Source organism: Maylandia zebra, linkage group LG10 (assembly GCF_041146795.1).
Source record: "Maylandia zebra isolate NMK-2024a linkage group LG10, Mzebra_GT3a, whole genome shotgun sequence".
In the NCBI taxonomy this organism is placed as follows: domain Eukaryota; kingdom Metazoa; phylum Chordata; class Actinopteri; order Cichliformes; family Cichlidae; genus Maylandia; species Maylandia zebra.
Window position 1 is genome coordinate 3,398,555 of NC_135176.1, and position 23,010 is coordinate 3,421,564.

Sequence of the window (23,010 nt, forward strand, 5' to 3'; positions counted from 1 at the left end):
TAAGATCATTATTCCGCACAAAATGCACCCCCGGGGTGTGTGACACATTTGTGAATGGGCTCTTCCGCGGGATTTAACGGGTTAACAGCAGACAAAGGGAGCTGGGACCATGTAACCCAGCAGGGGAGACCCCAGTGGAAACACCAGGCTGCCTTATAATCCTCATGCTGTCCCATCCCGTTTGCTCTGCTCTGCAATCACAGATGACTGACATGCACCCTGTAAGTCGACATGGCTCTGGGGTGAGAGGAGCCACGTGTTTTCAGCTGGTCTCGGCAGAATTTCCTCCACCAACTCTCACACACACACACACACACACACACACACACACACACACACACACACACACACACACACACACACACACACACACACACACCTCCAGGCTGTGTCAGCACACCTCACGCTTTTGTCCAAGTTGTCAATGAAAAATGATAATTAAAGACAAATGCTTTGATTCCCAGTGGATGGACATGAACTTTGGACAGATGCCTGTCTTTATTGTCTTGACCAGCTGCATGTGATTTCATGCTGTAAGCCCTGATCTAGCACACATATATGGAAGCATCATGCAGTCTATTGTAGGGCAACGTGTGCTGTAAGGATCTGGTTGTGTGCTGGAGATCATAGAGGCCAAGCAGAATAAATCCAGTTCATAATACAGCGTTACAGATGTCAGTTCCACTGATGTTTGCAGTACATCTTTTGCGTGTTATACTTGGCCAGTTACAGTCTGACTTTTTTCTAATAGCATAGCCTTTTCTGTCTGAATGAGCAACTGCATTCTGTTAAAAAAGATAAATTGTGGCAGCTTTATTTTCTTTGATTAGAGCCTGCACAGATGTGGTTTTTCACTGGTAAAAGATCTTTTTGTTTTCAGGCAGTGATTCAGGCTAAAATGTGTATTTAATTCTCGTCTTTCAAATGCACGGCCATGTTTCACTCGTTCAAAACATCGATTTTCACTTTCTTTGTGAGATTATGAAGCAGTTTAGGTCAGTAAGCCACATTTCATTGTGAGCAAACTATCTGGAGAGGTTCTGTTTGTCGGCTCAAGGTATTTTAACTAACTTTAGTATTCACGTTCTGCACTGCACAAGCATCGCTATGCACACATATCTTGAAAACTCAATTTGGTTTAAACCAAAGGCTCAAGCGTTTGCTGTTGTGGTGGATTGTCATGAGAAATATGGTGATATAATAATATTTTGGGCATTATTTTCTATTTGGCAAGAAGTAATTAACTGCTTTAGCGTTGTTAATTATGAGAGGGGAAATGACAATCCGAAACTTGTAATGTTTGCTCATTTGAAATTATTCACCCAGAGAAACGGACGCGGCTGTTTCTCGTAGGATTTCTGGAGCGTAACGGTTTCAAGCTACTGTTTGACCTTGCTGCTCTTAAGGTGCACCGTGGGCATCTTTAGATTCCCGACATGTTTCCGGACCCACTCAGATGTTGCTCGATTACCCCTTAATGGTCATTTTCTTTGGAAGGCAGGGCTGATTCACCTGCTGATTTACCTGCTAGTCCCCGGCTTTATTTGCCACAATAAGAGCCGTGAAGGCTTCCAACTGTCTGGTACCCGACTGTGAGTGAAAGTCATCTGAGCTCCAATAGCCATTTAAAAATCATCAGATATTAATTCCTCTCCTCTTGCTTTTGAGTTTTCGGCTTATTGACTGGTACCTCCTAATTGTGTCTGATTGTTTTGCAAGGGCCTAATTAAGGTCTTGAATCACCAATCATTTTTCCATAGTCCTATACTAATTCCCGTAATTTCCAGTGTTCTCCTTCCCATTGTCAGACGATTGCTTTGATAATGAGCGGCTGTGCAGGGGGATTATCTTGGAGAAAGCATTTGGTGAGGACACACAGAGAAAAGGTATCATTATGATAACTGCTTTCTCTGCCTCCTAAATGAGAAGTCATCCTTAAAGTAGTCGATTACGGTCTGCACCTCTAGAGAAAGCCTGCGCAAAATTATTTGTGCCATATAATGTTCTGAGGTTCTGTGAAATTTGCACACCTGTCTCTATGATATTATGTGGCACAAAGAAGCATCTATAACTACAACACAGGACTGAACGGTCTCTGTAAGAGATGTACCAACCTCAAACTTAAACTAATAAACAATAGCAGCGTCGCCCTTTGTGTCTCCTTCAGGGTGAAGTGTTTTGGATATTTTGTTTACGAGTCCTTTCAGTTATAGCTCACCTGCACTGATGTTGTGCCTGATAATTTCCCTTAGTAGCAGTAATGCACCTACATATAAATGTTCCTTTGCTTTTTAATGTTGAGCACATAGATCATAGCACACAGCGTCTTTCTAGTGAACGACAACATGAATGACGCGATGTTAAAATGTTCTGAAAAGCCTGTAATGATCAGAGAATGTACTGAAGTACAAGTTAATCATTTTAAAGCTGTTCACACTGTGTGAATCATATTTTAAAAGGTGGCTGTATTTTAAAAACTGATTGGATTTTTTTGAACCGGATTTTTAATAGACATCAACATCTGTGACAAATCACATAAATGTTCACCAGCTCATCAGTGATTAGACCATTAGGGTTCAAACATTAGTGTATTTCTTTGAATGACAACACGTTTGCTTAGTGCTCTTTCCATCAGTATGTAAATGGTAACCCGAGCCTTTCGTGTCTCTATTGTTTTTACCATCTGAGCAGCCTGATAGGAGACAGCGGTAATTAAAGCACGGGGGCGGGCCGTGAGGGGAGCCAAACGCACAATAAAAACCTTCTGTGAGATTCCAGGACGAAGGTGCCACGCAGTCCGATCCATTTTAATTGTCGTTTGAATTAATTTGAGAACCCTCAGGTCGATTAAAAAGATGCATTCCTCCGGCTGCGCGTGATGTCATATTCATTGATCCGTAGAGGTTACTTTATGCAGTCGTGTAGGATACGCTTATGCTTCTGAAACTTGGCCGTTTGGAATTCATTAGCTATTGATCCCTGTTAGCGATGGTAAACGCAGGGTCTGATAGCAGCCTTGTCTGAAGCCAGGTAATCAATTCAGTGCCATTCAGAAAACAAATGCCCTTTTACTTTATTATTGTTCTGCATCAACATTTGATACTGCAGCAAAAAAAAACCCAAAAAACCCCCACTCATATCTCTGTCACAGAGTAACTTTGAATTTACTGTTTATTTGTCGAGCTTTTCTTCTGCCTTTGCGTTCTTTTCCCCTCTTGAGTTTGTACGAGGTTCGGTTGTCTCTGCACAGCCTCTTCCTCTCTCCTCTGCTCTCACTGACTGATTCTTGTCCTCCATCCATGCCTCCTTGCGCACTGATTGGCTGCCTGTTAGTCAGTTGCAGCCAATAAGCCATTTTGAAAATCTCAGTGTTTAGTCTGGTGCTAGGCAGTAGGATCAACAGACAGGTGGGTCGGGCAAAGTCATTGCCGTGGCTGGCTGCACAGAAAAGCTGCGTTAGCTTTTAAAGCAACATTACCCTAAGTTAATAGTAACACGGCAGTATTTCTGTAATCCCAAACAGGTTAGCCCATGTTTGTGAGCAACTGCTATGTTAAGCCCCAATGCTCAGAAGCATGTGCTCGACTCTTTCTTTTGGCTTTTCTGTCTAATTAAGCTGAATTTCTTATTGCTCTTTACACATACATGTGTTTGCCTGTGTCGTAGCAGCAGTAGCAGGTTTCACACGCCTGACCGTGTTGCTTTTAATTCACTTGTTCATATCAGCTAATTGGCTTTCTTTTAAGTCATCTTATTCCTTTGTCAGTCCTTGTAGCTGAACGCTGAGAAAGAGGCGCCAGAGCAGGGCACAGTAAGATGAGGCCTCTCTACAGGGGAAACAGAGAAAAAGTAAATCCTGTGTACTGCCTCGACTCTGTTCGCTTTCTTTGCCAGTAATAGTGTGCAGGGTGTTTTCCCAGTATACTAAAACACTCAGCAAACAGAGCTATCCAAAAATATTCCATGCACGATGTTAGATTTCAATATTTGGGCTTTGTATTGGGTTCTTGTCCTTGGCAAGATCAAGTCTCATACTCAGACACAATGAAGTGGCTGGATGGGTACGTTTCATTAATGCGAACTGCACAAACTCTGTCTGGATTAACCTGTTGACTGTTTTTCTGTCACGGCTTGAGGCAACATTAAATTAATGGAGATAAGAGCTTTGAGCCAAAAATAACCCCCTGTCTCTGGTGTGCCTGCAGAGAATAAAGTAGCACAAATTATCTTCCTGCTTAGTTTTGGCTGCCAGTATGCAAAGTTTTGGTAAAGATAACAAAATGTATAGTGTTTTATACACTTTGAAAATGCCACGTTTCTAAATGAATAGCTGCTTAACACAGCTTTTACATTTTCAGGCTTATAAAGATGTAATGCTTATTTTTTCCTTCACAAAAGGATGTCTCAGGTGGAGTCTGGTTTGGTCGTCATAACCACTGATATAGTGTTTGTGTACCTACACAGATGTATGTTGCCTTCACAGTATAACAGGGTTCCCATCAGTGTATAACAGGCCATTCGATAAAAACAAACACTAGCTTTTCTCAGCCTTTCTTATATCCTCGCACATGTAAATCATGTCGTTTCCTCCCCCGCTGACTTTATTGCATTGTCGATGACAGTGTTGATTTTTTCCACCCCTGTCTGGTTCATAATGGTACGTTCCATACCCAAGGGAAGTCCTTCAAACCCCCACCCCTCTGGTTCTCATTTGAACTTTGACCCTGGCCTTCTGCCTTTCAGGACATGAACTGACCCCCTCATTGGGGGAATGTTTTGGCTGAGCGTGGCTGACGTATCAGATGAGGCGCTCAGGTGGCCGCATGGCCATTTTCTTCTACATCGCAGAGCTAGCTGTCTCGTAGCTATGCAGACCTGTGCAAAGTATGTATTTGCACTTATTTTTCCCTTTCCACAACATAGTATGTGTGAGAGAGTTGTGAAATGGATATTGTGTGGTCGTTAATAAAGATGACCTAATTATGGGGAAAGATGAAAACGGCACACAGCAGTTTCTCCAAGAAGAACATCAGGATGCCGCCTTTTCCTATCAGTAAATAGCACCGTCAGATCTAAGTGAACAGTCTGAATTGTCAACAGAGAAGTGTCGACGTTTGTGTGCTTGTTTTGCACCAGCGAGGTGTTGACTGCACACGATTTAATAAATGTAACCACATTAGATTCTGATGATAGCGTTGCACAAGTTAGACAACAGGTGTAGCACGCTGCTGTCCTTCTTCTTTCTGTTTCCAGGGATTTAATCAAGTGAAGGTGAGTTGTTTGCTACAGGCTGCTCTTGATGACAAATAATGGGGGGAAACACACATTAATCTTCAGCTCAGAACAGACTGCTTACTGGCATTACAATCCCATTACGCCGGCATCTTTGATGTTGATCTATCGGTTGGAGCCTGATCGAAGTGTTTGCTCAACGTTTATTCTGTACCGTCGTGTCAGTGCGGTGTTTCTGACTTGGTCTCATTTGTCACGAGAATATGAAATGGGTAACATTAAAAAAACAGATCATTTCTTGTTTTGTGTTTTTATTTGCATGCATCTGCAAATGTTTTGTGCCTCTCCTCCACCTGTGTTCTTATCACGCTGTCCTCTCTAAATTTGATTCTGTTTTTCTTCTTTATTTTAATGCCAGTTTGAAATTGTCCTTTCTTGCAGCAGGTCTACAGTTATAACTTCAAACGATGTCCTAATCCACTATGAAAATGAGCATCATATAATTTAAATAAAGGCTAAGATATGCACAGAAATATTTTATATGTTGCCGCTGCATCTTACTGTCTTATCCGTCCATACTGGTGAACTTTTCTTTGAATGACTGCTACACTGTGGAAACGAAGGTTTTAGATTATGTGCAAAATGTGAAGTATTTCTCCACATTTTGTGTTAAATTAAAGTAACGCGGTGATTGAAAATACAGAGGTCGGGAGTCATTGCTACACTGATCGTTTCCTTGAAGTCAGAGCTGAGCAAGTAAGGCAGATGCTCAACAGTCTGGCGTTAAGCTGAGTGAGGAGGCCGGCGTGTGAGATGCTCTCAGCACAGAACTGTAGTGTGGTCTCTGGCGGATACCTTTCTCTTTAGTGAGTCACAGGTCTATGACATATGCTTGTGTTACGGTAACAAACCACCTGACTGTGCTTGGCTACTTTTCTGGCTAAACTGCAGAAGTGTGCGGCACAGGAAAACACGCTGCTGATGATGCATGAGCGATTGATACACTATATCCCAGCGTGTAAGACAGAGCTCGTCTCGTCTGCTTGAAAGAATCATTGCAGAAGTTTGCAGAAGATTCCTTATACTACCGAGTGTCCTTTTTTATGTTTTTTAATACTTTCCAGCAAAGCCACATAAAGTGTTTTATTTGATGTGTGACGAATTTGATCCAGTGTTTGTGTTTACTGAAAGAGCTCACATGATTTTGATGAATAGCGTTTTAAAACAGAAGCATGTGAACTTTATTTCAATCAGGAGGTGCAGTGTGAGCGTGTCGTCAGTTTGTCATGTATCTAGACGATTTTATTTACTTTGTCAAGAAAAACAAAAAATCTGGCATCAGCACTGAAATCTTAAGCAACCAGCACGCCCATGGAGTTGACTTTGGAAGGCGATAAGCATTCCTGCTCCACTCCATATTAGCCCGCAGTGCTCGTGTGTTGGGCAGCCTGCCAGGTAGAGGTTGCTATGGCTTCTAACACCACCCTTTACACTGCCTAACCCCCCCACCCCCTCCCAGAAGGTGCGAGATTTTGGGAGGGGGCAGGCCACGCTTTGATTTAGACAAAAGATGTCTTTACAGTGTCAGCAGAATACTAACTGGGAATGCTGTGGCTTTCTGGTAGGAAATCATGTGATCTTTCCAGCCAAGGTTTTGTGATGGTGCCAGGCGAGGCAGAGGGAGAGAGAGACTCACACACGGAGGGAGAAAAGGGGAAAACTTTGAATAATGATGCCAGCAAATCATTTTTATACAATTTTTTTCTCTTCTAGTTTGTTTCGGAGAAAATGGCGGACAGCACATCGCTGAACTGAAGCCGTGATTTCAGTGAGCTCAGTTTAGAAGTGTGCCTCGGTCTTTTCATCATTCCTCCATTTAGCAAAGTAATAAACCAATGGTCCTAGCACCCACTGTGCATAGCTCACACCCAAGTAGAAAGTGTGGATACAGAAAGATAGAAACATAAAGTCTGACAGAATAGTAGAGACGTAGGTAAGTGGCATTTTCTGTTCTCTTATTCCAGGTTTTCCTTTGTCGCACTGCGGCCGTAGGAATATTCTGTTGTTTGTGGCTCTGTGGCACTGGCACAGTTAATGGTAGCTGACCGTGGCATGCTTGATTACACTGGCATCCCTCTCAGGCTCTGCTCTCTGCTCTCTGCTATCTGCGGTCTTGACTAAGTTGAGCTAAGCTCTCACCACAGCCACATTGCTGTTGGCCAGGAGGAGGACCGCTCTGGCAATTCTGTGGGCTAGTTTGGGATACAAGTCCACAGCAGATTGTTATTATTATGGATTTAATTTTGTAGCTGGGAACTGCAGAGACATATGACACTCCCAAACTGAGGCACAGAAACTTACCGATATACACACATTTGTGTTTGTGTTTTTCTTCTTTCCCGTGTGGATGTGATGTTGTCAGAACAGTTACTGACATGTAACTGTGAACCTTTTTTTTTCTTTTCTCACAACGATAAGAGTCATTGTTAAAAGTGAATCGTAGCATTAAGCTGCAGGTCCTGGCAGATGCAAAGCATTGTGTGGTATTTAAAAGCAATTCTCTTTTCCTGTTTTTAGATAAATAAATGGCCACCCTAGAGAACCCACTGGCCCAGCGACCCATCCTCAGAGCAAGATGCAGCCACGATGGGTAAGTTACCACAATGCTGTCACCATCTGTTTGATGAACTTTGATCGTGTGGGGCGAATGTCTTGCTGCTAGCTGCGGTGTATTCACTGGCACTGCCGTGATCTGCATGAACGCCAGTGTTCAGCACACGCGTCCTGCTTTTTTACACCTGTGTTGCTATAGCTGCGAGGCAGTATTAGTCCTTTATTGAATTATTTTGCTACTTTGGCCATAACCATTTGGCACAAACCCGTAGATCCGATCTTGTGGCGAATCTGACAGCACAAGCTCGCCTCTGTGGGTCTTTGTCATTGTGGTGCGATCGTCGTGCTTGAACCTTTTTTTTTCTTTAATAATTTAGGTTTTAAACTGCTCCATATATTAATATTCAATCTTTCTCCAAGCGTAAACCTGAAATGTGGTGATAGTGATGAGACACAGTTTGGCTTGAGGATGACTTTATTCAGTACATAGACGAGAGGAACCCTAGTTGAAAATGTGTGCATCCGGGTTGAGGTAGTAGGTTGTATGGTTTAGAATTACACCCTGGGAGTTAACTGTACAACCTTCTAGCTTTCCTTGGAGTACACGTATGACATCAGTTTGCAGTTTGAACATGCAGCACCTCTAAAGTGATGCTGATCTTTAGAATAATGTAACTCTGGCTCACATGTGGTTTTTGTTTCATGGCGGGCCTGCCAGCTCACTATGGCCCTGCTAGAGTTCTAGTTAGAACACATTGTACTCAGGCTTACTGCTTGTCTTCATCTGCCTTTTAAGTGCTAACATATTCAATCCTGATAAAAGATGTTAGGAGTTGCTCCAGTTATAAACAGTTGTGAAATTCAGTATGAGTTAAACAGGGTGCTAAAATATAAAAATATGCCATATTGTCTTATTTTGAAGTGCTTTCTACTCGCTGAGGTGTAATTGCGTGGTGGAACCTATTTCACGCCGTGATGGCCTCGTGTTTCAAACCGCCGCTTTATCTTTGCGGCCTAGTATTACACGTCGGCCTTTTTATTCAACACGGCTGTGGCGTCTTTCTAATGTGTGCTGCGTGCCAAATATTATGATACACAGAGGGTTCGCTGTAAACAGAAAGTATAAAATATAATAATCAGACTTGTTATATTTAGCAGATGCTCTGTGATTGCCATTTGCACACATATTTTGAACAGCTGACTCAGGTTAGGTCTAATTGACACACCTAACACTTCCTAAAACTGTCTACCCAACGCAGCCCCACTCTATTATTGCAGTTGGATGTTTATAGGTTGTTGCCAAGTCTTGTGATACATTGTCCACAGTTCCATACTATGTGCATTTGTGATATGAGGTCCAGTTTCAGGTTGAAGCTTGCCTCAGCGACACTAGAGTCTCTGTTTACTGTGGACTTGTCCACTGACTGACTGCGTCAGACTACATCTGTGTCTGGCATTCAGCCACAGCTTGTAAAATGACTCCAAAGCATCACACAAGAGAAAAACGGCCTGGCAGATCAGCTTGAGATTGTTACTCTTCAGGACGGTTTGATGTAAGCAAGCTGCCTGCTCGAGCTGGAGCTTTGTTGTAAATTCTGCTGTAGTTCTTCATCATTGTGATAGGGTTTTTTTTTATTGATGACACAGATGTTACAATGTTTGGAGCTGAAGCTGAGCAGGCTGCCCTTCTGCAACCTTTGTCATTTATCCAACGAGCTTGTATCTTTTTCATTGTTTGATGCTCAGAGTTTCCATTGAATTGCGCTCATGCTTAGCCAGATATGCTGTTCCACTCTGAAATATTTGATGTTAAGATGTTGAAGAATTTCTTTGGCTGAAGGGTTGTCTGCAAAGTTAGCCTGCTCTTCCAGTGTGAACAGTTGTGGAAAACCCCTTACCTGTTTCCTATCAGTGCAGCTATTGAATGGAATTAATTGGCTATTTTTAGATCATCAGTAATTAAATCTGGAGGGAAACTAACACCGTTGAAATCCAGCGATCCTTGTCAGCATCGCATGGCCGGTAGAGTCACTGTCATCAAACAGGTTTCTGTGTGGGAATATGATCCTGGTAAATCCCTGGAAACCAAAGAAGGCCTTTTATCTTCCATTTTGTAATCCCACTGTCAGGAAGATCACGCCTCCTTATTCAGCTACACACCACCGGGTTTCACATTGCTGCTGCTGCTGCTGCTGTTCTGACCCACTCACAGGAAGAAGAGTCAGAAGAAGTGTTGAAAAGTGGACAGTGTGCTGAGGAACGCAGAGGGGATCTCATGCCAGTCAGCTTGGAATGAAGAGTTAGTTCAGGCAGCACCAAATGTAGCTTCTTTATTTAATCACAAATGCAAACTTTGTTTCCTTCGTCTTTAGCTCTTACAAATTTAACAGAGTATGCAGAATCAAGATGTGCCTCACTAGTGTTTATTTCAAGAGCTGCGATTTTCTCATCTTTCCTCACCTCTGAACTTCAGTCGTTCCTCCAGATGTGTCGAGGAAAGCGTTGCTGCTGAGAATCATGCTGCCTCAGCACTCTTCTGTCCAGCTGGTCATTGGTTCCAGCTGGGCCTTCATTTATGGGATGGTTAAACAAATAAATTATGGGATTAGATAGGGCCGGTTTAGGTCGCTGATTTATTAATTTTTTTCTGCCCCCACTGCTATAACAGCCCCTTTGAGAAGTACGCTGGCAAGGAACTTCAAGGTTCTTCAGATGACTTTAAGAATTAATAAAATAAAGATTGCCTTGATTGAATTTGGTGTGCTGCAGTCCAAATGATGTACAGCAGGAAGAGCTGGCAGCACTGCGCAGACAGCCAATCATGGAGCATCACATTTGCTCTACATTTCATCAGTGAAGGCAGCCAGAAACCTAAAGAGTGCGTGTATTAGACCAGCAATAAGGAAAGTTGCTGAATCCTAGAATAATAATTCATTTTGGATGATTTTTCTTCTTTTTTGGCCAGTTTATAGTTGTTTCCTGTTGCATGTGTTCAGCTAAACGCTAGCAAATGCTGCTGCTCTTTAAAGCTCCATATGAAGATAAATCTCACTGAGCTCAAAACAAAAATAAACAGTCCCTAAAGTGAATTTATGTTACCGCCTGTGGAGTGGATGCAATGTTTACATTGTGATCAGATTGCAGATTGTCCTGCATTTTTGTTTCGATGTCAGAGAAACTGTATATTCAAAGCAAGAGACCCATCACACGAGACTAATACACTTTGTGATACTCAAAGTTCTGTGAGCCGTTTAGTTGTATTGCAGACAGTGACACTCAGGCACAAAACATTGGAAAATCAGCCAACTGCTGCTTACATCTGTAATCTCTCTGAGAGCAGAGATTGGCTTCTTGCTTTTGACGTCACCAATGGGTGGAAACCTTGGTAACAAATCGTCTGAGACCAGAACGCTGTCGGTTCTGGCCAGAACGCTACTCTAGCTCCCCAACTCATAAAATCTCACTTCCCTATAAAAATGAGCAGCCTCGAGCACCATTTCTTCCCAAGGAAACATATTCCCTTAATGCATTCGGGTTAATGGCAAATGAATAATCATAACTACTTTCACCCGCCCCCCAAACACACACAGACACACACACAGACACATGGGGGTGGGGTGTCATCGATCTGTCTGGAGTGCGCCCCTCTCTGCCTGCTGCATCAGCCGCTCTCCCCCTATTGATACGCTCTTGCCCCTTGACCCCTGGGACAGATCGATGCAATTGATTGGAGAAGGGCAGGGACAAGGGCAAGATCTGCTGACTGGCCGACAGCAGTGTGACAAGACATGATCGTCATTAATGTCCCGCTGGCTGGCTGGCTGGCTGGCTGCGAGGTGCTGTGCATCACATATTCCCCGCCGCCCGCTCTCCTCCCCTTCCAGCCTCCATCTTTCTCCTTCACTCTTCTCTTTCCCTCCTCCTACTTGTGCTGCTCCATGGTCCCAGTCTGTGCTGCTTCAGCTGACTGAGATAACTCCATCAGTGGGATACCTGTCTAATGCTCGCCTGGCATCTGCCAGCACAGATATGCATCTCCAGGCTGCATGGAGATATTCTGAGCTGAGTGTAGAAACATGAACAGTGTCATTGCGAGTGTCTGCTGCATAATGTCTTTGGGCTCATTGTGCGAGCTACTTACCAATCACAATGGAGCCGATCCTATTTTTGGTTGCTTTGAAAAGCTGTGTCTTGATGCAATTCAAAGCAAGTGTATCAGAATCTGCTTCATCTCTGTCAAAACAACTTTATGCATCCTCTGATTGGAGGTGAATCCCATCCTAGTATTATACATGCGCATGCCCTGATTCTGAATCTGAGAATATGTCACTGATACACAGCAGAAACTCATCTGTTTTTTCACTGTGTTTACTCTCATGGACCAGTTTCATCACGCTGCGGGATTCTATTTTCCAGTCTAGACTAGAAACAGGCGATGTTTGCGTGTATTGTGGAGGGGTGATGGGCAGGATAACTCCAGACTCGGCAGTGACACTGCTGTAATGGAGCTGATTGATCACCTATATGGCCGCCTGCTGGCCCCACTGGCTGTAGCATACAACAAAATCCCCCCCGCCCCGTCTCTGCGTCACCGCCACCATCGCCGAGCCGATCCACAAGGACCAACCATCCCCCATAGACTTCATCCTGGCCACGATTTTGACATTGGCAGCAGGATTTACTTGTGCACCTCTTCGGCGCTTAGCTCGCCATGTTTCTGTGTGTTTCTGCAGGACGGAAAGGTACAGACGAATTTGACATCTTTGATGAAGTGACATCTGCTGTGAGAGCCTTTTTCCTGCACTGCAGCAGAGTTGGGAAGCTGATGCTTTCCATTTGAATTAAAGGGCATAATCAATCAATGATAACATTTGCAGACCTCTCTCTCTCTTTCTCTGGCCCCTCTTTGTGGCACAGGGTCGTAACCCTAATCTATCCACGGTGTTGAAGGTGATTAAGGTTTGAGATTAGCGCAATCTGTCGAGGGCAGATCTGGTTCAGGCTGAATGAGAATGAATAAAATGTCATATTTTTAAAATGTACTCTCTACGGGTTTGTCCCTCGGTATCTCAAACAAAATATCTTAATTACATAAAGACAAATGTATGTCACATTTCTTTCTATTGTTGAGGTTTTTAAACATTAAAATGACCAAATGCTGCTTTGGCTACGAACAGTGAAGAATTCTGGCAAACGCTGAAAGTAGGTTTGATGTTTTTGTGACCCTTCGAGTTAATCAGTCTGACTCGAAATTATGCTTGCTGAGCTCCATTTTGTATATTTCCACATAGACATAGATGTAGTGCTGGGCGGCACAGTGACACGTTTCTGTATTTTGCGTGTGATCGTGCAGGATCCAAAAAGCATGATCTGAAAATGTAACACTTGACAAGAACGATGAGGAAATTCTTGGACCAGATATTTGCTTTTGTGTCTGACTCAAACAGCCGTGTGCCTTATGCTGCCGCTTGCTGCTGTCAAGCCTCGGTCACAATATTGTGACAGTGACAGTTTGTGTTCGTGCTTGTGCTGACCACATTGCTGTGTGTGTGTGTGTGTGTGTGTGTGTGTGTGTGTGTGTGTGTGTGTGTGTCAGTGGCTACCTCTGCTGTGCATGTGTTTGGATGTGACTGTACCAGCTGCACCGATGCTACAAGACAGTGGGATAGCTACAGTGCATCCTCCACCACGGCCAACCAGTCCACTGCAGTGTGCACGCGTGTGTGTGTGTGTGTGTGTGCTGCTGAAAAAGAGAAGAAATTGATCAGCACAGGGAGGAACGTGTTCACCAGCAAAGGCTGGATGGAGGGTGTGTGTGTGTGTGAGAGAGAGAGAGAGAGAGAGAGAGGGGGGAGAGAAAGAGCGAGGGCTGTCGCTGCAGACTCCTGCTGCAGTATCTCACTTTGGGCAAGCAGCTGCAGACAGGGAGAAACAGACAAGCAGACAGGTACAGACCTGGAGTGATGGGAGGGGATGGGTGGTGGGAGGGGGTGGGGTGGAGATAGTAATAGAAGGTAGGGCTTGGGGTGCAAGGGTCAGATGGGGGAGGGGGATGAGTGAAAGCAAAGTAGCGGGTTCCGGCGGCAGCGGCAGCTAGAGGGAGCAAATGTTTTGGGGTTTCTCATTTTAATTTTTTTATATCCCGTTGTTTGTTTGGCAACGGCAGCGTGACGCGTCGGACCTGCGATGGGTACGAGAGAGAAGAAGACAGGGAAGAAAAATAAAAGTAGAGGGTGTAGATAACAGTGTCACGACATGGCTGATGTCCCATCGTCATGAGCAGGTAGGAGGAGAATGAGTAGTTCTGGTGGTGGTATTGGTGCTGTGGAGGGGTGGGGGTTGAGATGCTGAGATGGAGCTGACAATGCAATTGGAAAGGAGGGATGCTGTGTGCTGGGGAGTAGTGGGTGGGGGTGAGGGGTGGGGTGGCGGAGACGTCCCACCTCACTGACCTGCGTCTGGCTGCAGCTTCCCGCGGACACCTCAGCCTTTACCGGCACCCGCGCCGCCCCCCACCGTCTCCCCCTCCTTTCTTCTGCCACTGCCCTTTTTTCCCCCCCCTCGTTCTGTTCTTCATCATCCTCAGCTCAGAGGCGGATAACAAAAGGCGTAGTCGGTGGCAGACAGAAGAGTGAGCATGCGAGGCAACGCGTCGGGTGGCGCGGCGCATTCATTTCCGGAAGCCTCCACTTTGCCTGGCGTTCCCCAGAGAGAAGGAGACAGTCAGAGACATCTATCCGGCTGCTTTTTTTTCTTCTCCTGGTCTGAGGAGGAGGAGTTGTGGGATGATTGGGAGGAGGGGGGGGGGGGGGGGGGGGGCGGGGGGAGTGGGGGGGGCATTCACTGGTGTGTTTGGGTACACGACCGGTGAAAACGATATGGGAATGTTTTCAGTATTGCTTTAGCATTTACTGCAGTTTGGCATTTTTAAGTGCAGCTAAGGTCTGGATTGTGACTGTTTGGCTCCGGCCGGGCTGGAGCTGCTTTCCAGTTAATTGTCTCGCTGAAGCGCCGTGCCTTCTGACACTGATAACTTATCGCCAAGCTTGCTGCTGTGGCGGCAGAGTTGGGCTGGTAGGTGGTAGAGTCTGGTGTCGAGGGTATTGCAGTCAGCAGTGGAAAGTGAAATATGGGAAGGGAGGCAAGTTTCGGTACCTGTGCTGAAGACGAACCCGCCCTTCTCTCGTTCGTACTGCTTTTGTGAAAAGATGATTTTTCTGGAAATTTACCCGCATTCTGTGTAATGCTGAGCAGCTCAAAGTGCCGTGCGTTTTTTATTTTTTTGGATTCAGTGTCTAACCGTACCTATCCGTAGGGGCTGCTGTGATGGAAAGCCAGAGGGTGAGGCTGCTGCTGGTGGCTCTCTGCATCCATCAGTCGAGCAGAGTCTGCCAGCCAGGTCCTGGTCCCGCCACCCTGGAAGCGAGAAATTTAGACTGATGATCAGCTGATGCTCTTTAGGACAAAGGCGAGCCCAGCTGCTTGGCTAGGGGGCTTTTCCTTCCTCAGCACAAAGGCTAGTTAGCACAGAGCAGGCAGTGCAGGCTTGTCTGTTTGTCTGAGCCTCTGCTTCTGCTTCTGTCTGGGCACTGCCACGAAGATCATTTAGGTCTGGCCATCTCCGGCGAAATCCCTGCTTTGTCTTTCTTTGTCATCTCTGCAGCCTACTGCTGCCACTGCTGCTGTCTGCTGCTTTGTTGTTTTTTAGTGTATTTAAACATATGCCTGAAAATCTGTCTACCTTTGCAGGTCTTTGTGTGCACAGGAATCAAACCAAGCCGTCGAGAAAAAAAAAGTTGTCCGCAGTGGAAGAACGGAGGAACGCTGGAGCATATATCTGTGCAGAGCTACTTTGTTTTTTAATTGCAGCCTGTGCCTATAGTTTCAACTATATTTAAACTATAGACACTTTGTAGCTTTCGGTGCCTTTTGATAGAAATTTGGTACGTTTAAGTGGCACTGGTTGACGAAGAGACAGTGTGTGTGTGTGAGTGTGTGTGTGCATTTGTGTGTGAGTGAGTAAGAGAGAAAGAAAGGTGTCAGTGCCCTGCAGCTGACTGCGGCTCCTCTGTAGACTCTGTCGTACTTCACCTGCTCCCTGAGACCCTAACTTGTGAGCTCTCTTGATGAAAAATCACGGGTTAGGCTCTTGGGACGCGGGCGGACGGCACAATCGACTTTCTGCCGAATGTTTCACATGGAATCGGAAAGAATCAGCGGCTGATTTTCTTTTAAAAATGCATGTATGGATGGGACGGTGCAGAGAATGGCTAACACACAGAAAGGAAATAGCTTAGCGCAGTAAAAAAAAAAGCACATATGTGAAGGGTTTATGTTCTGTTGGCTCCTCCGTGACATCGTATATGAACCCGTTAAGGAAAACTGCAGCACTGATGCGACTGCATCTGCAGGGCTGCGCTTGTTTGAAATTTTTTTGTTTGTTTTTCCCCCCAAAATCATGAAGGACGCCTTTCGTAATGGCGCCAGTACCGCCGCCATTAAAGCGAAAAATACCCATCGATTCTGCACTGGGCTGTCAACCGGCACCGTAATCTCTCTTTGTGTCAACATCTGTGTTTGAATACAATTCTAGTAACACATGATCTGATTAGAAATGACAGGACACCAACCAGTCCAAACCACCACACCCCAGGCTCATGTTGATTAACCCCTGTCACCACCTCCACACAGCCAATATATCTGATCCTCCATTACCAGAGCAGTCACTCTGAAATTGATAAGTCTAGACGCTATAGGAGCAAAAGGACTAATGCCACATCTGCTGCTGCTGTGAGCACTGGAGAGCTAAAACACACAAGTTCAAAAACATTTTTTTCTTTACATTTTTCATAGTTGATAATTTCACTTATCTGCTTCATCAATTGATACATTTCTCAGCCAGATGTCAGAAAGTCTTCAAATATTTTACTGTTAGAATATAAATTTTCTACATTAGCCTCAAAATAATTCTTCTAATTATAATTCACTTCTACTTTTTTTTTTTTTTTTTAGTTAGAAGTATGCACATAAACCAGATACATAAACAAAAAATACTCTAATGACTTTATATCTTTCTATATTTAATTGATTTTGAAAGGTCCCGATTGTTCAAATCAGGGGAAATAAAGAAAGATACCATGCAGTATGTGAAATAAAAACCTATGGCCACGCTTTGAAAATGTGGAATCGGGTCAACAGAAACCGAGTTGCTCTCTTCATCTGAATATTTCTGTTGAAATCTGCGATTGTGGTGAGATGAAACGACCAAATTGGTTAATGATCTCAATCAATATTTAAACGGGAGGCGTAGCTCAGCGCAGACAGACATCGTAATTCATTAAGACAGGCTCTTAAAGAGAAAAGGACAAGATTGAATGCTGAATAGAAAATGAAAACACTGGACCCGTCTCTTATAAACATGACTATAGAAGTGCAATTACAATAAATTAGGTCTGCATAAAAAAAAAAAAAAATCGGTTCTTTTCCTTTTGTGCCAGAGAAAGGTGTGAATTCATTTACAATTACAGCTTGACCTGGTTTTTAAACTTTCAGTTTTTCCCAAGACGGCATGCTTTTCTGAAAACCTAATTTCTGCTAAATTACTCGTATTAGGAATACAGTTCAAAACAATTGATTTTCTCTCTAATGCCCTCCTCTCCAACTCTCTCCCAGTCTCCAGTCTTTCTCTCTCCCTAATTATGTTTTTTTTTTCTCGTCTCCCTATTTGGTTTCATAGCGAACAATGCCGATGCCAACTAATAGTCTGTGCCTATGCCACAGAGCCCCCAGCAACAGCTGAAGGAGCGCCATGCCCCATGAATACCAAACAGCCAGGCACAGTGCGACAAGTGCTGAGCAGTCAGACGCAGCACAGGCAGAGCGGAGCTGGTGCCCACAAAACAGCCAGACAGTTTTATTAGGGTCTGTCTGACACGCAGCAAAGTCTGGCAGCACCCGAGCCCACTGATGAAACAACCACCCCCCCACCCCCCTCCAACAGTAACAAAGCAGCACGCTCAGAGCAATCCACCAAGGATCCAATAAATATCACCCCGTAAAAATCAGCTCCCAGCTGGTTTGTAACTGCGCTCAATGGGGAATACAAACTTTGTTCAAAGTCAAACTAGTTCTCAATGAGCTACCGCTAAATTGATCTCGATTCTGCCATCACACATCACACACTGCATCGGACGTAGCAGCGAAGGCAGGAAGTGTCGTTCAGGAAAATGCTGCTAAAGCTTTAACGCTGTAAAAGTCGTGATTTTATTGAAAGTGAACAGATCCAAGCCTGTAGGCATTGTGCTGAGGGAAAACATTGACACTTTGGGATTAATATGTTCCTCATTAAAAGTCTTTTATTTTGTCAGTGTCAGTTTTGTTATTACTTATTATTGAAGTGTATAAAGTGTGACTTTAAAAAATGGGTTAATTTAAAATAAGAGCTGATTCAAATTGTTAAAACTTTTTTTAATGAACTCTTAATCAGGTTGCAGTTATAGTAGATCTGAAAGTGTCTGTCAAGGTTGCACTATCTAACAGCGAGGGGCAATATTAGCTTTTCTTTTCTGTTTCTGTTTTAAAAAAAACAAAACGTTTATGCACCGTGTTTATGCCGAGCCAATCAAAAGACTTTTCCTGGTGCCGGTTTAGACACAGGATGTTAAATATTATGTTTGGACTGATTAAAGCGAAATAATTGAAATTGCTGCACGGATCAGCAGATCTCGTATATTAATATGTTGCGATGCGCTTTTATCTGCACTCGTGTTAAACAAACAGCTGTCGGTATGAGGTTTCTGTTCTCGCCAAGTCTTCAAGCTCCTGCAGGAAACATTGATCCAGACCTTGAATAGGTGGAGATAAACTAAAGACTCCAGCTGATGGCCCAAGTGTGTGTGAGAGATTACGCTCCATTGTTCAGAGGTGGTCATGTAACACACTCCGCCGCCGCGTCGCTCAGCTTTAAAAGCAATAAGGCCAGATTAACATTTATTCGGCACGTTAGGATTTGGGCTGGAGCGACATGGAAATCAGGTGGATTTTGTGAATTAGATGGCTTGTTTTTGATTTTTGGTTGTTTTCGATTGTCAGGCTTTCCTGTTGGAGGATCTCTTATCGCAGCAGGGTGGGGAGGAGGCGCAGGTGGTGGTGGTCAGTGTGTAGGTGTGTGTGTTTGGGGGTGGGGGGTATCAGGTATGCCCGATAGTGGGGCAGTACAGAATGGAGGGGGGGAGTGTCTGAGTTTCCAGACACTGCGGCAGGAGGCCAGACAGTCACCTAAACGCACACACGTAGAAGTGCATTAAACTCAGAAATACACACATTTTTGTACACAGCCTATTCAATTTTGTTTTTAATTCAATCAAGGAGTATAAATCATAGTGCCACTTGTAATGTAATTATCCTCATGCATGGAAAGCACAAAAGTTTCTTTATTATTCTCAGGGCGACGGGAGATAAACTCCATTAACTTTTACAGATTACAGTAAGTGCTGTGGGAGGTGCGGCTGTCTGTTGAAAGGACAAGCGATCTGTGCTGAGACTCGAGGATTTTCGCGGCGGGCCCGTGGGCACGGAGCAGGATTGTGGAAAAGTGGGGCCGATGATTAAAAAGCAAACAACAAAGCTCCGAGGGAGCAGACTGACGGCCTGGCAGAGCAGAGGTCTCGGCTTAGCCAACTGGAATGCTCGCAGACCTGGTTGGTTGCGAGTGTTTGTGCTGTGCGCAGGTCCACAGTATTCGAGGGTGTCTCCTGGCCCTGCTCCCTGCTCGGGTCCCGTGTTTTCTCGCCATTCTCTCTCTCTCTCTCTCTGATCTGCGATTCACTTCGGAGGCGTTGCCAGGGAAACCTGGTATCTGGCTAGCGGCTTGATGGAGTTATTGAACTGTAACTGGCTGGGATAATTACGCTCTGTCTTGCCGGCTGGCTGTCCAGTGGCTGGGACTTGAATGTGACCTATAGCTAGCCGGCATTGTCACCGCAGGCTAAATGTTTTTAACCCCTTGGCTGCCAGACATTTGGGCTGTGGTAACTTTGGCACTGATGTCCAGTTTGAGTTTACACTTACTGGAACTCCTGCTTCTGTAGCCACATCGTTGCTTTTGTAGCTAAAGATTCAGTTAAGCCTACGCCTGTAACTCCAGCAGACACATGTTCAGCGTGCTTTCTGTTCATGCTGAAACAGGCCATGACTCGGAATTCCTCGTGTGTCCTCAAGTGTATCCACTGATCCCCTGAGCAGGTGGATCCTTAGATAATAAAACTGTGTTTCTTCAGAGTTTGCATGGATGGATTTGTATCTTTCAGTACAAAAGGCTTAACGTTTCACAGATTCTCTTGTGTAAAAGAAGGTTGGTGGAATTTCTGTGTTCCTACATTTATGCTAAATTGCTATCATTATCTCTCCTCGTCTAGGAGCCCCGGCAATTGTCTGCCATTCTCCATGCTTTAAGGTAAGACAGATACCACTTGCATCTGCAACACCATCAACAAAATCCTTACTTTTCTAGTCTTATTCAGTCTGATCCATTATGCCAGCAGACAGCAGCAGATGAGAGTTTAGTTGTGTGACTGCCTTGTTTTGCTTGCAGTAGACGAGTGAGTCAGTAAAAGTGTCAGACCGCCGTAACAGACGGCCTGCGCGAGATAATTAGCCCGGAGTCATTTGGAAGGCGCTCAGCTCTGCCCAGGTGCCCACTCTGCTCAGGAAGAGACCAGGCGACCTTTTACTCAGCTCCGTCCCACTGCAGTCACTTAAAACAGTGATGGATGTTTCCCTTTACTCCCTGCTCCCTACCGGCTCTCATTCTCCTTTCCTCTCCACCCGTCCCTCTCCCATGTCACCATTTCCCTCACTTCTGTCCTCTGCTTGCAGCGCCTTGTTTGTCCCTTCTCCTCTCCTTGTTTTTCTACCCTCGTCTGCCTCTTACAGCTCCCATTCTCTCTGTTATTCCAAAGTGATGAGAGGGAAGAGGAGGAAGAAAGGTGTGGAGAAAAGGGGGAAGGGGGGGATTTAAAGTGAAGTGGTGAAGGAGACTTTTTTTTTCCCCTGTCTTTTTTTTTTTAATCCTGCCAGTTTGAGAAGAGCAGACTCGAGCCCCGCGCCCCCTCGGCTCCTCATTAGTATGCACCGGCTGTCGCTCAGGTGACATGGCCACTGGATTCCATCCCAACTGCAGGAACATCAGCAGCACGGTGGAGAGTGGGATAGCAGGTAAGGACAATGAGAACGGAACGGCGTGGAGGAAAGGAGAAGACGAAGGTGGTGGGATGGGGCATGGACTTGTATACACTGCTGCAATCCAAATCCAGCTTCTTTAATTAAAGCGTCTACTGCTGTGAGCTGAGCCGTGCAAGTTAAGTCATCGTTTGCAAAGCACATCCACGCAATTTTCCTCGTTAATGAAATATCCCGCACTTCTCTGTACACAGTTTGAACAATTCATGAATTCACGAGCATTAAATGTAGATGTTGGAGCGTCTGCTCTTTCTGCTGATTTTAATAAACACCTCTGTTGATTATGCTGCGTGTGTTCGGTTATTTCGAAATATAATATTTTTACTCCATGTAAGCAAACAGCGGAGGAATCCTGCAGTTTCCCTCAAAACAGTTTCATTGTTTTCACTTGTGCGATTTTGATTCCCCGTGATATGTAGGATATTGGTTTTGTTGCCAAAGGCAGCAAATAGAGGGGCGTACTACACAAACAGTCGCACTCTGTACGTGTGTGTCAGAGAAGCCAACAATATGAGAATAAGGAAGGAAAAAAGTGCAAGAAAGAGAGTGTGTGTGTGTGCATGCATAGGTGTTTGTGTGTGTGTGAAACAGAGACAAACTGTGTGTGTGTGTTTGGGGAGCAGTGCGGCCAGGCTGCAGATATCATCCATCTCCCTGTCACAGGCCCAAGGGCTGCTGGGAAAATGGCAGACAGCTCCCTGGCTATGACAACAGAGGCTGCATCCTAATTTTCCGACAGAGAATGCCTGAAAAAAGCTGCGCCTCTCCTCCCTCACCGCCCAGTACGGAAAGCCATTAACCCCTCGATCTGGGAACAAAGCACGGAGCTCGGCCCGGGCCACCGTTGGCTGCGAGTCACATCGGCTCCCATCATCCTGCAGCTGTAACTCCGAGCAGAAACGTTCCACCTGAACTCGTCTTTCCGAAGCGCTCCGGGCCTGCAGAGGTACGGCTGAGCGCGGCGAGGAGCACGGACCAGCTCTAAAGGTGTATCTGATGAGGAGCTCGCATTACTGACAGATACTTGATGACAGCGCAGTGATTTAATTTGTGAAGTGCATTTTCAAAATAAAAGAGCTCGTGGCAAAAGCTGTTCTAACTGGATTACATGCTTTCTGCTTAGCCATGACTAATTTTGTTATAAAGCTGTTGTCAGATATTCTATGGCTTTTGTTACACACGCCAGCACTCTCTAAGTGTTTCTGCATCTCCTCCCTGATCCTGGGAGTTAAACACTGGCACCAAGATTAAATCAGGACTCATTAACATGAAGGAAGTGTGTGAACGTTAGTCTTTTTTCCACTCGTGCCGACTTTGGTTTTAAAGTTTCAGCACTTTAAGGAAAACCAAGCATTCAGAGCCGAGTTAAGACGCGCAAATGTTTAATAGATTCCAGGTCTGATGAACATATGATGACTGATCAAACGTGCTTTGAGTTAAACACACAATAGAAACGTGAAAGAATGTTAGTAAAGCCTTTTTTTTGTTACATAAGTGCATCGTTTAGTATCCAGTGTGTCAAATGTCTATTTTAAGAGTTCGTGTATTAATTTCACGAGTTTCACGAGAACTTAATGCTAAAATTACACACAGAGCTTATTTAGTTATTTTTCTGCAGACATAATCACATCCCAGCTCCTAGAATTTCCAATGAAATTGTTTTCTTTGTAAGCAACACTATTGTTGCTTACTCTCTGAAATTGCACTGCAGGATTTCGCAGTAGGAATTCAGAATTTCAGTAGGAACTAAAAAGAAGTCTTTTTAAATTTTTCATTAAAAGAAATAAAGCTGAGTGAAGAGTCGATGGTGCCAAATAAATGTAATATTTTCCATGAAGACAGAAGATGGTAGTAAGCAGTGTAACAGAGAGTTTAATCTTGTCCCACATCAGGGCTGATATGGGAACGTGCTGTAAAGAGCTTGAA

The 23,010-nt window shown here is 44.6% G+C and overlaps 1 long non-coding RNA gene across 1 annotated transcript in view; it reads left to right on the top strand.

Annotated features, from left to right (window-relative positions):
- The window catches only part of LOC101477398 (uncharacterized), a 44,346-nt gene extending 22,978 nt beyond the window's left edge, over positions 1–21,368 (top strand). Inside the window, exons 2-4 of the long non-coding RNA XR_001167782.4 lie at positions 7,810–7,882; positions 20,262–20,299; positions 20,923–21,368. This is a non-coding gene — a long non-coding RNA (uncharacterized LOC101477398). The remainder of the gene's footprint in view (positions 1–7,809; positions 7,883–20,261; positions 20,300–20,922) is intronic.
- Positions 21,369–23,010: the final 1,642 nt, after the last annotated feature.